Source organism: Thalassophryne amazonica, chromosome 4, assembly GCF_902500255.1.
Source record: "Thalassophryne amazonica chromosome 4, fThaAma1.1, whole genome shotgun sequence".
Taxonomy (NCBI): domain Eukaryota; kingdom Metazoa; phylum Chordata; class Actinopteri; order Batrachoidiformes; family Batrachoididae; genus Thalassophryne; species Thalassophryne amazonica.
The window spans coordinates 125,157,677-125,176,064 of NC_047106.1; the positions used below are offsets into that span (position 1 = coordinate 125,157,677).

The 18,388-nt window shown below is 41.2% G+C and overlaps 1 protein-coding gene across 1 annotated transcript in view; it reads right to left on the reverse strand.

The window, feature by feature from the left end:
- The window catches only part of bcl9l (bcl9 like), a 114,121-nt gene extending 99,410 nt beyond the window's left edge, over positions 1–14,711 (reverse strand). Inside the window, exon 1 of the mRNA XM_034168492.1 lies at positions 14,372–14,711. The gene's annotated coding sequence lies outside the window, so the exon portion shown is untranslated. The remainder of the gene's footprint in view (positions 1–14,371) is intronic.
- Between the last annotated feature and the right edge of the window lie 3,677 nt (positions 14,712–18,388).

Below are 18,388 nucleotides of genomic sequence, written 5' to 3' on the forward strand. Positions count from 1 at the left end.
ATTGGGACGAGATTGCAGAACACAAAGTGAATAATGATTCTTGGGAAAGAATACCACAATCAACCCAGACACCGATCTGGGACAAACAGATTTCATTACAAATAAACATGCTGAAATGCATTCATTGTTGATAAATCCAAAATCATCAAAACACGCTGCTTACATAAGTTCAAATACGCAGCTGTCCCTTCAGAACAACGAGCTGCTGCTACAGAAAAGACCAACTGCATAAAGGCAGCAGCGTTTAGATGAGGGGCAAAAACAGTCACGCTAATGTTGCAAGTAATGTAAACTGATAGATTGGAAAAATAGGCCATGGATCATCTCCAGAACAATGAGTAATGCACAGCTGGTGTGAAGTGTCCTTTACAATCTGGTCAGGTCAGGTAGCATGTGCCTGTGCCATCCACCAAACCATGGAACCGCCTTTGGTCCTGGATATCAACCATCTCTGGAAGACAACTGGATCATATCAGATTCTTGAAAGTAACCATCTATGCATAACAGCCTGGTGAAGCACAGGGGTCCCCACACTTGGCCTTCACCAGTTGCTACGCAAGATCATGCACGGGAAATGTGACGTGTCCAAAAAAAACAAAAAAAGAACACAGCTGACATTCTCGCACAATGCAAATTATCCACCTAATCTGAATCTCCCTAAGCAACCGTTCATGTGATAATGTCATTCCAGTGGTACTCAAAGCTCCATTAATGGAGCATGACAGCGTTCGTAGTGGTTCCTGGAGCACAAACTGTCACGTGTTGTTACGAATTGCCACGGAAACTGTCATGTTTGACATGAACTGTAATGCATCACATTTCACTGTGTGCCACTACGAATCACTTCTCTCACATGCACACAATTAAACCCTGCTGCACCGCAAGAAGGACAGTGATGCCAAGTCGGCTAAATCTCATTCCAATGCTCCTCAGTGCGCTCCTGCAGGTGTTCCACCCGCTGTTGTCCCTGATGTTCAGGGAAAACGAATCTGAGCCAGAGGAGAGCTGTGTGCAGCCAGACATCTGGCTCTCTTCTCCTCCTCCTTTCTGTGCCACTCTATGGCACAGAGCCTAACTAAGCATGCAATCACAAAGTTCTTCTTCTGCTGTGGATCCATCTGGATTTTGAGAAGCAATCTGGAGCTAACTGTTCAGTAGCTGATGGCAGGATGAATATGGGAGGTGTGTGGAGACAATTCACCTGATTCACAACGTGACAGAACGTAACGATGCGCTGTTACGCGCAACAGCATGGAACAGTATTACTGACCGTGCTTAATGGTTCCTGATAATTCACTAGTGATACGTGCCATTAATCGTAACAGGTTGCAACAGTTCCTGAGGACACCCGATGCCTCTGCCCCAAATCATCACATTCATGATCAGCGGCCAAGAATGTATACTATGTGGCTTTCGTGACTTGTCGTCATGTGTGAACGCAGCATAAGCAATAACACCTTAAACCCCCTTACACAGGGACCATGTCTGGCCAGCAGTCCTTGTGTGATCATGAATTCGCATTAAACGCCGTATGACATGAAAGGTGCTCAGCTGCCGCCAGGACCTTACAAGGTCCGTTCAGTATCTTCTCACAAACTGCCATGATCGCAATAGTCTCCGTCAAGTATGAATCTGCACCTCATTTCCACAGAAGAGTCACCAAGCTAAGAAGACACACAAATACCATACAGGCCACACAAAAACACCTTATGACCACCAGACGGGAGCGCAATAACAGCAGATCATCCAAGGATACATGACCAGAGTGACAAGTTTGGACATGAACTCGGGGGGGGGGGGGGGGGGGGGGTAATGTCATTTCAATATCACAGGCAGCAGATGCGCCATGATTGAACTGGCAGAACTTTGCTTTAAGTGAACGCCACCATATACAACCCCAAATCAGAAAAAGTTGGGACAGTACACAAAATGCAACTAAATAAATAAATAAATAATTTTTTTAAAAATGAATAATGCAGAGTCATTCTTAAATTTACTTTTCCTATTTCACTGCGGGCAGTAAGAATCAAAGATAGTTAATGTTTTGTTTTGTAGCTTTGATTCATACCATCTGCAATGACATAGAAGTCAAAGTATGAGTCTCTTCTTAATGTTTCCGATTTGTGGCTGTAGTATAAAAAATGTAATCTCTTTGTTGCGTGGCATTTGTTCCCATAGACTGAGTGCACACTGGCCAACATTTTCCTCAACAAGACAGAAAAGTGGTATGCTATCAGAAACAAAGTAACTGTGGGACAATGCAGAATAAGGGAAGCTGTTCAACTGTTGGAGCATCCGATTAGTCAACAGGAGCCACACCCACACCTTTTTATTTGTTTACTGGGTAGAGTGAGGATCTCAGCACTTCCAATAACAACACTCAGGCTGCTGGAATTGTCTTGTCTGCCCAGTGATCGGGCATATGGTGTCTCCTTACTCGCATCAGATACACAATGTTTCAAAATGGCCTGTCTATTGAGTAATTTACATCTGCAGTCAGGAAAAAATTTGGTCATGGTGTAGTGCATCCATTAATGCATTATACTAGATGTAGAAAAATTATAATTTTCCCGACAAACACACTTAAAAACAACAGCCACTCTGAAAGACCGATAAGGGAATAGTTAAGCAAAAAGACTTTTGATATCGGTGGATCGAATCATTTCTTAAAGATACTCGAAAAGAACCGGTTCTCAATACCCAACCCTACTATATAGTCACATTTTCAACAGATCTTGTTGGCTACATTTGGGCAGTTCTTCTTTATGTACAACAAGACAGCACCGTGGTTTAGTGGTTAGTACTCTTACATCACAGCAAGAAGTTCCCAGGTAAGCTATCCAACCTGGTCCTTTCTGTGTGGAGTTTGCATGTTGTCCCCATGTTTGCGTGGGTTCCACCCAGGTGCTCTGGCTTCCTCCCAATTCCAGAGACATACAGGTTACATGAAGTGGAAACTTTAAATTGATCAGGAGCCCAATAACTGCTGCGATAGGCTTTTTGATTGATTGGAACTGGATTTATTAACCACGAGTCACACTCATCAGTCTGCATTATACCCATACTGGGTTTCTATATTGTTTCTCAAAACTTGATATGTACCGTTATATACTATATACGTTTTACAATAGGTGCATTTATATGCATAATACTGCATATATAAATTTTATTTAAATGCATGTACAAACTGGAGTGTTAATATTTTTTACTGCTTAATGTGTTCTACAACCATTTTCTATTGTATATTTTCACTTTTTATTTGTAGCTGCTCTCTCTCTAATTGAATTCACAACCTACAAATCTGTTTGAAAAGATTATTAACCCCAAGACTCCCAATCATTTTCACACTTATGTCTTCCCGACAGGGCTGCCACGATTAGTTGACTAGTCACGATTATGTCGACTATCAAAATCGGCGGCGATCTATTTAATAACTGACGTCATTGTTGATTTTTTTAAGGTTTGATTTTCTCTCAAAGCTACCGCTGTACCTTCCACTGCGGTGATGTCACCGGAAAAGTTATACCCAAACAATATCATGGCTTGCCAGCCACGGAGCTCAAAATTTTGTGTGCATTTTAACCAAATTAAAGGGAAAAAAAAATGTGCAATGCAAAATCTGCAAGGCAGAACTTGCCTTCCAAGGCAGTACAACTGCGATCCAGGAGCATCAGAGAAGGAAAGATGTTGTGGCTGATTCAGATGCTGAAGAAGAGGGACAGTCGTCTCGGAAAGCTAACTGGCTAATTAGCCACTAACATTAATGTCTATAGTGAGCTACTTACTTATATTGATAGCTGCAAACGTTACCATTAACAATGACGATTTCATTAGCCTTAGCAAATACGTTATGCCTTTGCTGTAATGTTATAACAGTGACGTTATGTTACAATAGCAAATGAGATAATGCTAATGTTTTATAATGCTACATTCCAGTGCTATAGCTATATATATATATATGTTCCTCTTCAATGGACAACTGTTACCAAGCCAACAACATGCATACCTCGGCAAGCAAATATCCCGACTGAAGCAATCTTGAACATGTTGCTGACTGACATGAGACCCCTGTTCATGGGGGGTGATCAAGGTTTCAAAGAGATGATCTAGCAGTTCAACCCAGAATACCATAACTACGTGCCAGGCCGATCTCTCTCTCTCTCATTGGCTTGAGACCAGAGGATCCTTGGCTCAAATCCCAGCCTGACCAGAAAATCACTAAGGGCCCTTTGGCAAGGTCCTTAAAAGTTCCTGCTACTGGTGTGTATTGAGCACCTTGTGTGGCAGCAGCCTGACATTGGGGTGAATGTGAGGCATGATTATAAAGCACTTTGAGTGTCTGATGCAGATGGAAAAGTGCTACATAAATGCAGTCCATTTACCATTTATTTATTTTTCCATTTATGGGGCTGTGTGGTTGTGATTGGAGAAACTGTGCACAGCACAACTGTTGCATCATCAGTTACACATGGAAAACTGGCACAAAGACTGCTTCTCTTAAAAATAATACATAAAGGTTCAGCTACGCTTTGCCAGAAGGCACATGGGTGGGTGCGCACGCCCCCCCCCCCCCCCCAACAAAACTGCACCAAATTAAAATGCTGCACATGTTAGAACAGCCGCGCTGCGCTCTAAGTTGAATATTTCAGAAAAATGTCTGCCATCATCATTGCAGCACTTTTCAAGCAACCAATCAGATGGGACTAAACTAGTCACCAAAGAAAACAAGAAAAAGCTTGTTTCGGCAGTCTTACACTTCTGTCAGCTGACATGTCATGCAAAATCTATCACAACATAGACAAAAAAAAAAAAAAGATCATCTATGGGATGAGACTGGAGAGAAACATTGCTGGGAGGGTGAGCGCTTTCATCACTGGATGCATTTGGGAAACTGTTCAACAGGTGATTGTTCGCTGTCGTTTACTGTCAACACAGAAACCAAGCCCAAGCAAGGCCCATTTTTAATTGAAAATGTTGAAACAAAGCCACTGAGATTAAAAAAAAAAAAAAAAGAGGCCAGTATGGGCACTGAGCTCATTTCTGTAATATCTTCATCTACCATTGGTCACTGCCACAACTTTCAGTGTGTCTGTTTGGTTTTTCTGTGAAAATGGATTACTATAAATAGAATCCAGTAGTATTTTCTTTAAATAGCTCCACATTAGGCAAGTATATCAATAACTGTTCTTGTGCACTGAAATGTAATAGTTATCACCATGATCACTTCAAACATTTAGTTGCCCCAGTTATCACTCAGGAAATGGATGAGGAGTATTCAGTCATCACCCAGACTGGATAACCAACTGCCCCCCCTCCCCAGGTTTTTGTGGGGTAAGCAGTAAGCACGTTACTTCATATACATGGTACAACTTCAATTGCTTAAACAAGATGGCAGCCAAAGGTTCTCATCACTGGCTGCTTCAATGAATAAGTGTCCACTTTAGTGTTTTCTTTACCATTTTGTGCATTTCATACAAACAGCACAAGTGAAGCCAAGCACAGCGTGAGAATGGTCTTCAAAACTTGCATCTAAACATGGATTTTATCCTTTGCTTTTGTGTGGCCAGGAGAAAATTCTTAAAGCACGTTTCCTCTCCCGAAAACGTGGAACGGGCCACGTTTGTGGTTTGTGCTGTGGCATTGCACCATGCTAAGCTAACCTTGTGCATGTAGGACACTGGCCAGTCTAGCTGAGGAAGCTGCATCTGTGATCACAGAGCAGAGACAGAAAAGTGACGTTAAGTGGCCACTTTTAACAGGACAGCCGTGACATGGACCAGCTCACAGCGCTTTGAGTTATTGGCTAAGCTGAGCTAAAGTGATGGCTAAACTAAGCGCTGCCAGGAGCCCCCAGTGACACCGGATGCACCATCTGGGGAAGGCTGACAAAGGGACTTTGGTTTTTACGGTGGAGCATCACACAGCAGAACAATAATTCTACATGGCTGTGTGTGAACACAGCAGGAGTGAAATCAGAGACATCCCTTTCACGTTATCTAATAATTATTCTTCAGTCTTATTGAGACATATGCAATGTTTATTCTGAACACACCGTGGGTTAGAAAGAGGCGGAGATGGACACACGATCGTTGAACACAAGAATTTGATTTGAAAGCCAAATTAAAGCCATATTACATTTGGACACAAAAAAAAAAAAAACCAGATTGACTGTGCGTACTGGTGTAAGTCATGAAGAGAACACAGGTGGAGTGACCTTCAGATAGGCAATAGTCAGCACCTGAGGTTATGTCAGTTTTATATTTAAAAACAGTTCTGAATCTGTGTCCATTTTTCAGATACTGTATTGCTAATTTTATTTTTACTAGCTACATCAGGACTCACACAAGTTAAAGAGTTGGAAATAAGGATTTATAATCGAGTATATGAGTGTTTATTGCAGTGTGATATACCCTTTAAAGCAGCGATTCACTATGGATTTTAGTTTCTGTGTTTTAAAACAATGTCACATTTTAAATCTCTCTAGTGTCACCTAAGATAATGCTAACAGACTAACATTAGCTTGCTATCAGTATCTACGTGTGTGTGTAAAAAACCCACTCCTTGCTGCAGCTAACGTGAGTTCCAAACAGAAATACAGTAAAACTCGCGTACAATGGATTCAAGTGGACCAGCAAATTGTCCCTTTTAAACAAAATCAGTTATATGTATAAAACAGACAAAATCAGTTATACGAGGTGATGATGTGATGAGGTGTGATGAAAAAAGCAGTCCTTTTTATTTTTTTGAAAAAATAAATGGATTTGATTCGTATGTTTTTACGTCAGACATGCTTGAACCCTCGTGCGCATGCGTGAGTTTTTTCACGCGTGTCGGTGACGTCATTCACCTGTGGGCAGGCCTTGAGTGAGGAGTGCTCCACCCCGCCCGTCGGAATCTCTGTCTGAATAGCCGCTGCGGACGGCGCGCGTTGCTTTATCAACCTTTTTTCTGGACCCGTGAGGAATATCCGAGTGGACACTATTCGAGAAATTAAGCTGGTTTTCTGTGAAAAGTTTAACGGCTGATGAGAGATTATGGGGTGTTTCTGTCGCTGTAAGGACTTCCCACGGAGCTGGACGTCGCGCAGCGCTTCCAGGCGCCGTCGTCGGCCTGTTTCGACCTGAAAACATCCTAATTTAAGGCTTAATTCACCCAGGACGTCGTGAGAGAACAGAGAAGATTCAGAAGAGGCCGGCATGAGGACTTTATGCGGACATTCCACTGTTTAAGGACATTTTGTAATGAAAGACATGCGCGCAAATTCGCCGAGTCGTTTCCGTGACGACTCGGCGAATTTGTGTGCGCCGCGACAGGAAAAACACCTCCGTGTTGAAAACCATTTGTAAAATTCAGGCGGCTTTTGATGGCTTTCAACAAGTGAGTAACTGAGAAATTGTTTAACAGCTTGGGCATGTTCCAACTTGCCCGTTAAGGTTTCCAACGGAGGTGTTTTTCCTGTCGCGACCCCCCGCGGTCGGGTCCAGCCCGACATGCGCCTCTGCCCGCACGTTCTTTCATTACAAAATGTCCGTTAACAATGGAATGTCCGAATAAACTCCTCATGCCGACTTCTTCTGAAAGTTCTCTGTTCTCTGACGACTTACTGGGTCAACAGAGCCTGACATGTGGAAGTTTTCAACTTGAAACGGCGAGACACTGCCGCCTCGAAGCTCAGATCGCCGTCAGGCGCCGTGGGCCATCCTTAAAGTGACACTACAGACCAAAATCTCTCATCAGCCGTTAAAATTTTTACCAAAAACCAGCTGAATTTATCGAATGGTGTCCACTCAGTTGTGCCTTACAGTTTTTGAACAAATTTTTATCAAACAAAGCAGCAGTCTGAGCCATTCCTAAACAATGAAAAAACGACGAGAGGGTGGGCGACTCCTCATTCAAAGACTGCCCACAGACGAATGACGTCACCGACAGGCGTGAAAACACTCTCGCATGCCCACGAGGGTTCAAGCATGTCTGATGTAATCACACGTGATTCAAATCCATATGGTTTTTGAAAAAAATAAGGTCTGTTACTTTTATCACAGACCTCGTATTTATAAAATGGACAATATCCATTTTATTTATGTAAGGGATTAGTTACAGTCAGGAGGCGCCGAATGAGCTACGGGGAATCCTGAATCGGGACCTACCTCATTTAATGACTGGGTCAAACTTCCACCTGCCTTAAATAAGTGGCGGACATTATGCCCATTAAAAAGATTACATTCGGTTGAGTAACTTTTTTATTAAGTCCGCTACGGAGTGTATCTTAAAATCCTAAAGCCTAATTTATGCTTTTGAAGCTTTGTTAGCTCAGTGGCCATGCAATGATGTGACGTTGATGTGCGTGACAGCTTTAAAGTTCCCCTGTCACTGGATTAAGCTTTATTCTGGAGTAATTTGTCCCTCAACAAGCTTTTCTTTCTACAATCATCAACTTCCAAATCAAAAGGTAAGGTGTACAATTTCCTCTTTTTACAACTGTGTTGTAAAATTGGTCATATTTACAGACGCTTCTGCCAAACGTATTTGATCCATTATTGAGATGTACCAACGTGTGCACTGCAAAAACATTTAAAGTATGAGAGGAAAGAGTGAAACCATAAAAGTGTCAAACCACAGCCTTTTACAGTGTCTGGTTTAACAGGTGCACATCAGACTGTGGGTCCAGGTCGGAGCATAGTGTGAAGAAAAAAAAAGGTCGGCTTTTAGTCACAGAAATAACTCCGGTCCCACTTTCCTCAAATCGGAGAATGTCAGCGCTTAACTTCATTTCGTACCTCTGTTACTGGGAATGTCCAGACTGCTCTGCCCAGTATGTGCGAGGGGTTTTTAATGAAGAGGCATAGCGGTTGGGACATTTTGTCCAATGTGAGTGAAAATCTGTGACAAAAATCAGGAATATCAGGTGTTTATTACATGCAAAAACCACACAAACACACTAGGACTTTTATCTTTGTCCGGTGACTGCAAATATGCGGTTTATACGATGACGGTTAAGGCGAGTTTTACTGTATACTCATTTGAGACACTTTCCATCTTGTTCACCCACAGGGTTTGATTTAACAGCATCCCTCTATATATACACACACACAACGAAAATTACTTGGATTTTTCATACATGGAAAGCGGATTGAACAGTGTGGAAAGTCTGGTGGTATAGGTTCTGTTTAAATCGTCACTGCCTGAGCACCCCGCAGACCTTTGCTTCATCACAGGTTTGCTTGCACCCCCTGGCTTCACAGCGAACATTTCAGTCTGCGAAAGTGAAAAAGTGGCTGCAAAGAGAGCGCAGCGGTCAGCGAATCTGACTGTTTTCAAGTCAACAAAACTGTTAATCAGACAAAGTTATTTTGCAAGTATTTCATAGCAGTTACGTTGTAAAATGCAAAAACATTGACATGCAGCAGCAAAAGGTAAAAAAAAAATTCTGTGGCTGGCTGTACAAGTGCAAGTAGAGCATCTGTACAGTAGAGCCTGACCAATATGGATTTTTAGAGGGCAGACAAGGATATTAGGAAGTTTAAAAAATATTGAAATATTGATAAAGAAAAAATAGCTTTCAATTCAATGTCTCACAGGAACATCTCACCTCTAATTTTAAGGCATTGTACAATAATCTTAAACCTGGTTCACACAGCAAGATTTTAAAATTATCAGTAGGTTTCCAAAACCTGAGAGACCACACATGTAAAGATTAAAATAAAAAATAAAAAAATCATAGATCTAACGGTGTTTGTTCGTACAGTGTGTGGTGTGCAGCCACACTGTGACGACAACACACCACACACGAACAGATTTCACAAACAAACATTCCCAGGTCAGACAGGAAATCTCGCAAAATCTCTCAATTAAACGTAACTTCAGGGTAAACAAACAGAGATAGTTTGTGGACTATTTACAACAGAGAAAAAAAAATTATACAGAAAGAAAAAGAAAAGGTGTTCTTTAAAGTAGTGGAGACAGCGCGACCACCCGACTTTCTGGTAAGTTATAACAGTTGTTTTGATTTTATTTTCCGCTCCATACGTCCGTCACCTCGCTTTCTGATTGGCTGCACGTCACATTCAGCAGGCTGCGTGCGATATCGGGCCAATACAATCCAACATGTGGAATATCCCCGATTTGCGATCGGAGCGTTCCTGACATCCATCTGAGCAAATCAGAGTGCGCTTAACACACCACACACAGCAGGAAGATTATCTTTAACGTCATCACGATTGTTGGGGTGTCCTTAAGATTCTCGGAAGAGGAAGATCGGGTCTGATATCAACGTAATTATCTTGCTGTGTGAACCAGGCATTAAGTATAATTGGCCTGATGTGTGTGGAAGTAGCTGCAGCGAATGTGATGCTCTCAGAACTGGCTTTCTGTGTTCATAAGCCACCACCTCACTTGATGAAAAAAAACTGGAGCACACGCTCCTTAGATGATCTGTTATGCCAATTAACCACACAACATGCCACATTGTTACAGATGCTTGTCATAAAATGGTCAGAAACAAGCCAGTCATTCTAATTTAGCCACTGGCATCATGCTATGTGATGGAGACACTTGCAAAATATGACATTGTTTAAGACACGTGAACAACTAAATCAATATTAATCACTGTTTTAAAGAGTTCATCTGGGTCACTTCAGTCTCAAGAAAAAAAAATTAACACTAACAAATCAATTTTATATATATTTACACACACACACATCTTCAACCGCTTAGTCCAATCAAGGGTCGCAGGGGGTTGAAGCCTATCCCAGCAGCCATAGAGCACGAGGCGGGGTACACCCAGGACAAGACGCCAGTCTGTCCTGGGTGTCACATTCACACCCACTCGCACACCTACGGACAGTTGAAAGATTCCAATCCACCTAACCCGCATGTCTTTGGATGTGGGAGGAAACCGGAGCACCCAGAGAAAACCCACATAAACACAGGGAGAACATGCAAACTCCACACAGAAAGGCCAGAGGTGGGAAATGAAACAATGACCTTCTGGCTGTGAGGCAACAGTGCTAACCACTAAGACACTGTGCTGCCCATTTTATTTATATATATACATATACATACACATACACATATACATACACATATACATACACATATACATACACATATACATACACACTTTTTTTTTTTTTACTGCTTTGTATTGATCGGTGAATCGCAAACCACATTTAGAGATACATAGTGCCACCTACTGTATTGGAGTGTGCAGAATATGGCATTCATTTTTCTAAGTCAACACAGAACTTGAAACAATAAAATTAAAATAATAAAATAATCAAAACATACAATAAATATTTTAACACTATTAAGAAATGGCCCAAGCTTGTTCGTTTTAAACACAAACGCACAGCAGTTTTAAAAGACTAAAGAAGAGCACTCCGAGTGCTGTAATTTATGTACAGTGCATCCATAAAGTATTCACAGTGCTTCACTTTTTCCACATTTTGCTATGTCATGGTCTTATTTCAAAACTAGATTGGGTAGCGTTATAAAATAGGTAGCTGCCATTTTTCAAGGGTGGTAATAAATTAAACAAAGGTTGTACAATGAGTAGGAATGGTGTGTGAGTCCAAAATGTTTTTTAGAACATTGGACCTCAACAATTTTAGAAGAGGAAGGCAACCCTTTTATTTCCTATTAATCATGTAATATTTAATGTTAATTTACTGTCTTAATGCATTTACAAATTGTTTAGGTTCTTATCATATACACACTATTATTATAACTTCTATCTTGTCATTAAATTTTTAAATGGACCACAGTGGAAATAAGTGTTTTCACTTTGTGTCATCCATGTATTTTAACGTATTTACAATTCTATTACGTACTTACATTGAACTTACTAAATAAAAATCAAGTACGCACATACGTACGCTTTTAAAGTAAAGATGGTTTACTGCCCCCTGCTGGAATGGGATGTGAGTCCAAAATGGAATGTGAGTCCAAAATGTAGTTAGCAAAATCCATTGTTTTGGCGGCGTTCATCCTTGACCCAAAAAGTCATAAGCATACCAAACGGCAAATGTCAGCTCTCCCCGGCTTCTGCATGATCGAAGTCACATGCACACAGCAGCCCCCCTGGAGTTTGCCAAAAGGCACCAGAAAAACTCAGACCATGAAAAACAAAATTCTCTGATCTGATGAGACAAAGATTCAACTCTTTCATGTGGATGCCTGGCATGATGTTTGGAAGAAAGCAGGCACCATTTCTAGCATGGTGGTGGCAGCATTATGCTGTGGGGATGTTTTTCAGAAGCAGGAACTGGGAGACTAGTCAGGATTGAGGGAAAGATGAATGCAGCAATGTATAGAGACACCCTGCTACAGAGCACTCTTGACTGGTGTGACAGTTCATCTTTCAGTAGAACAATGATCCTCAGCACACAGTCAAGATATCAAAGGAGTGGCTTCGGGACGACTCTATGGTCCTATGAGCCCAGACCTGAATCTGATCGAACATCTCTGGAAAGATCTGAAAATGGCTGTGCACCAACGCTCTCCATCCAACCTGATGGAGCTTGAGAGGTGCTGCAAAGAGGAATGGGCAAAACTGCCCAAAGATATGTGCACCAAGCTTGTGGCATCATATTCAAGAAAATTTGAGTCTGTAATTGCTGCCAAATGTGCATCAACAATGTATTGCGCAAAGGGTGTGAATACTTACATACGTGTGATTTCCTAGTTTTTTAAATAAATTTGCAAAAAAAAAAAAAAAAAAAATCATGTCATCATTATGGGGTGTTCTGAGTAGAATGTTGAGGGGAAAAAAATAATAATTTACTCCATTTTGAAATGTTGGAAAAAGTGAAGCATTGTGCATATTTCTGGATGCACTGTATAGCTTAAAATCACCACACTGATTGGCTGAAGCCAATGGTGTTATTCTTTTTTTTTTTTTAAGAAAAATGATTAAAACTTAGTAACTACTCTTCACTGGGGCCAAGACAGGTACCTCTGCTCATAACAACTGCTACTACTACATTTTACTTGTTCCTGCAATTTCTTTAAAAAAAAAAAAAAAAAATTAAGTACTTTGCAGCAGCTTACCATAAAAATTAGGAGTGAAAAAATAGGTTGTGTATCTCATGCAGAAGAGGTAAATGGATTGTGCTTGATTGTAAATCAGAATCAATTTTATTGCCAAGTAAGTTCTCACATACAAGGAATTTGATCTGGTGGTGTTGGTGCATAAACAAGAAAACGGAAAAGCAAAAACACACCTATAAGAAGTAAAAAAAAGTCAAATAGTCAAAACTATAAACTGCAATATAAACCGTATAAAACTATATAAACCGTTCTACAGGTGTACAGTAAATTCCATGTGAACATCACAATTAATTGATTGAGACACCATCAAATTACGAGACAAAAAAAAAAAAATTCACGCCAAGTCCAAACCCTAAATCGAACCCTGACACATATTTATGCATTCCTAGTACAAAGAAAAAAAAAAAAAAAAAAAAAGCAAATGCATCCATACTGTAGACATCCATACCGTTTTTCGAATTGGCCAAATAAACACACACACACTTTTCAAAAGTTTCCAACACAGATTTTCCGAGTTGACTGCTGTCTTGAACACAGCAAATGATTCTTCATTCTTCTCCAAGGAGAAAAGTGGCTTTAGGAGAAAGTTATTAAGAGACAAGTACATCACAACACTTTCCAGTTAACCTCCAATTTAAGAATCTCCACCTCAAAGTCGGTGAAGGTTTTGAATCCTAACAAAGGCTGGCAGACACCTTAATCCAAACCTACAGAGTGCGTCGCTGTTTGTGTGTAACTGAACCACATCTGGGCAGAAGAGGACAAAGAAAACCCACAACAATAAAATAAAGCATGTTGAAAACAGTTATTATCACTGATGTTAATTATTAACAAGAGTTTGATCCCACACAGTGTTTTCAAAAAAGCAACGTCGGGCTTCCACATGTCCACGCTGAGTGACAAGTAAACAACCCACTGAGCGCTGGTTAGCACCAAAACCATTCAAACGGGGCTTTTCCCCTCAGCAAACAGGCTCAGATTACCAACTCGCACATCTGGACTCAAACATCCCGGTCGGTGAACGGAGGAGGTTGACACAGAGAGCTGAGAAACAGGCTGGTGTCGGCAGCAGGAGGATTTAAGGACACATGCCCCTGACGTGAACCCCAGCCAGCGCTGAAGCTAACTTAGCATGCTAATTCATGTCGCCTGCCTGGAAGCTGACGTAGCCGTAGCACACGTCTGCTGCTAGCTAACGGGAATTCCAACTTTGTCGCGGCGAGAAAACACTTCGAAAAACGAGCAGAAAGTTGCGAGCTCACGGTGAAAAAACGTGCGACGGTTCGGCGCGCCCCGTCGGCGTTCGAAAGGCGGTGTGTCGTACCTCATTCGGCCCGTTGTGTGCGCTGAGAAGAGGCCGATGTCAGCGGGACAGACGGCCGGTCGACATTCCCCCGGAGCGGCTCCGCTAACGCCACCAAACGAGCAGCCGGTGCCGCCTCACTCACACCGGCGTGCTTCCGTGTGGAAGTTTGGCCTGAAATCAGAGAGGACGCGTCACCTTGCAGCGGTTCATGACTCCTCCGGATCAAGACGAAGAAGGGCAGGACGCTGCGTTTGTGCGCGAGTCCATAGCAGCAGCAGCAGATCCGTGCGTGTGACCGCACGGGCATCCGTATGTCATCACACTGGACCTGTGACACGCCGCCGGCGCACACGCATTACGCTCGTGCGCGATCACCCCACACACAAAAATGCATTTTGATCGCTCATTCCAAAGCCTTTTTTTTTTAAATCAGATTTGTAGTGTACAGGTGCGTGTAATAAGTGACACCGTGCTTTGTAATTCAAAATCAGCAGAGAATAACTTGTGCAAAGGCGCTTTCCGGGAAGATTTATGAAGTTGATTGGGAAAGAAATATAAATATCCAATTGTTTGCATTGGTTCTTCTTTCAGATGAATACTGCCTCTGGTGGCGTGGGTCTTACCTGGGCTTGACCACTGAACAGTGGGCTTGACACAATGCCCTCACGTGAACTGCCATACTTCTTGCAAACGTGGAGCTATCTCAGGTAGAAGTGTTATCTAGAGGTGGGCGGATCGATCCTAATATCGATTCCAACGCTGGTATTGATATTGATCAATCCTCATGTAAAAAGATCGATACACAAGCTTTTATTTCTGTCCCACACGCAGATTCATCAAAGTCTACGCTCTGTCTGTAAGAGCAGCGCTGCGCTGTGTCACACAACACGGAGCAGCGCACCCTTGTATTGTGGTTTGTCAGCCCTCTACCTCAGGAGATTTGTTTTAAGTTGTGTTGAGTGATATTTTTTAAACAAAAATGTTGATTGTGATAAAGTATTTTGTTGTTACGTACAATGTTTGGCGAAATTCTATCCTAGGTCTTTGGATCCTTTGGATCTATGAAGCTTAAATATGAAAAAGTATCGGCATCGATATTGGCAATACTGGGCCTGTATTTACTTGGTATCAGATCAATACCAAAATTCCCGGTATCGCCCACCTCTGGTGTTATCATGCAGACCATAGGCGGCTCAAAGGTGGGCTTGATGAGGCCAAAGCTCCCCCACACTCACACCCACACAGGCAAACACACCCCCAAGAATTGTTGTTGCAGTGGCTAACCATATGTAGCCATATGAACAATACAAAATCGATTCATACTTAGCTCTTCTGATCTGTCAGTCTAGGTCAGATAATTATGACATTGCACACCTTTATTTTTGTTTTCTACCTCAATGTCGGGCCAAATTACCAATTGAAGTGTTGCTCTTAAACACTTTCTGTGGTTCCAAAATATTTATAATTGTCTAACTTTACTGCAGTCATTTAAAAGTGTACAGCCTTTGGCTTTTTTAAGATTCATAAAAAGAATTTTCTTTGGCACCACTATCATTTCATTATTACCCTTTAAATAGGCGATTCATATTATGACTGTTGGGTATTGAAAACCAGTTCCTGTTAAGAATTGATGAGAAATTATTCAATCCACCGACATCAATAACCTTTTTGCTCTACGATTTCCTTGTCGGTTCTTAAGTTCACATTACGCCGGAGCAGCTGTTGTTTTTGAGTTTGTGTAATGGGAAAATGATCATTTCTCTATGTTGATTGCAGGCCCACTGTTTTTGAGAAGCTGTGAAGTGAAGCAGTGGGTCACAGCGCAAGCTGCGAAGCAGTCTCAGAAGCGCAAGCAGCGGGTTCGCAATTTCTTCATTAAGCTCAAAGCCATTTGAAGATGTCTGTGCTGATTAAAGTCACTAGCTGGGACTCTTGTGTTGTTGCAGGCAAGAAAAGAGAATCATCCTCTGTTCCACACCAGAGTTTGATGGTTCTCTGACGTGAGCTGGACCCGCTTCGCCAGCTGATAAACTAAAGCACAGGTAAAGGAAATAATCATATTAATAATAATACTGATATCCTCTGTTTTGGGGGCTAATAGCACAGCTCCAAATGCTGCGCGGCTCTCTGATGAGTAAAGTTGGAAAGATAGATTTAGATCAGAATTAATAACTAAGTAAATCGCCATTTTAAATCAAATGACACCTCTTTCCAAACGTTGTAATATAGACAACAAACTACAACTGACCAAGACAATTTTTTTTTCCCAAAATGAGACGTCCTCCATTCGTTATGAAGTACATTCTGATGTACAGCACAGCTGGCTGCAAGAGCTCAGCTCAGAGGCTATGGAGTTACATTTGTCTCATTAATACCTGAAAGGAAATGCTTTTGATAAAAACTACATATTTTGTTTATTTATGTCCTGAGATCTAGGATCCACCATGTACAGAATTTATTTATTTTTATTTTTATTTATGCCAAGAGATCTGGGATCCAGTGACCATGTACAGATTTTATTTATGTCCAGAGATCAAGGATCCAGTGACCAAATTTATATTTATTTACTTTAAGACTCAATAAAATACTGTTGACATAGAAAACCTGTAAAGCCTACTTTTAGTACAGAAAATTTAGTACAGAAAATTCACAAGAGGTATTGATAAGGGAATCGATAAAGAATCGGATCAATAAGCAGAACTGATAATGGCATCGATATCGATAAAATCTTATCAATGCCCATCCCTAAATATGGCATTGCTAATATGATCAAAATTCATGTTGTTTCAAAAAAATTAATAAAGGGGAAAATGTCAAAAGAACAGATGGCCTTGAACAAACCATACAGGCTATGATAGTGATATCATAGCCCCCGAGGGGGGTTCCCCTGACTTGCACAAGGGATGCTGGGAAGCACATGGTAACAGCCAATCAGAGTAGGGATGGAGAGTGACATAGGCTGGCTGGCCACTCAATTAAATTTATCCAACACTCCAAAACATCTTATTTCTGTATGAATCTGTTTCTCATATATTTTTTTAAAAAAGGTAGAAATTAACACTTCTAAATCTAAAAATAAGACCCACTGTTTTTGTAACTAGGTAACATGTCTGAATTGACTTACAAGACATCTTAGAGATGTTAGTGTGCACAACCCCATCAAATAAGGCCAAACATAACGTCTGGTAATTTTATGCATGCACACATGCACTTCTTCTTGCAGAAAGTATTAAAAATATAACGCAATACTAAAATACGCTTGGACGTATGAGCATTGTCTTCTTCATAATTTGCAGTTGTTTACTAAATCATTTCATAGACGTTATCAGGTTACAAAACAGCGTTTCCAGTTTTAGAAGTGTTTATTTCTTGCTAACTTTACATACTATATGACAAAAAGTTTATGTTTAAAGACAAATGAAGCGGTTAGCAGCTAGCTAAACCAGGAAGTGATGTCACCACACTATCATCTGCTGGATGTCTTGTAAATCCACCGGTGTTATCAGGTTACAAGAACAGCCTTTCCAGTTTTAGAAGTTTATTTCTCGCTAGCTTTTACATAACATGTGATAAAGATGTTATATTTAGCCAAAAACAAAGCAAAATTAGCAGCTAGTGACACCAGGAAGTGACGTCACGACGCTAACATCCGTGAGATCATACCATGAAAATAGGAACAGAATGCGACTTTTTAATGTCTTAAAATACATCCAGGTTAGCCATCTTTGCACTTGTCCAAGGTGTGTGTCCCAAGAATGTTCCCTGTGAATTTGAAGACTCTGGCTGGACTTGTGCTGGGCACCGACAGAGGGACGGATGGATGGATGGACGGACACAAAGTCTTCGTGATACCCGATGGCCATATTTGATGGCCTCGAGTAATGAAAATAAAGTATTCCTAATGGAATTCCCCCTTGGTAAATTTGTTCACTTCATTAAAATGAGCTGTAATTTGGCAGTAGGATTAAAAAACAATCTGACATTATGGATTTCAGTAGAACATAGATTTTGTCAGTTTTGTGAAATTTTAAAGGC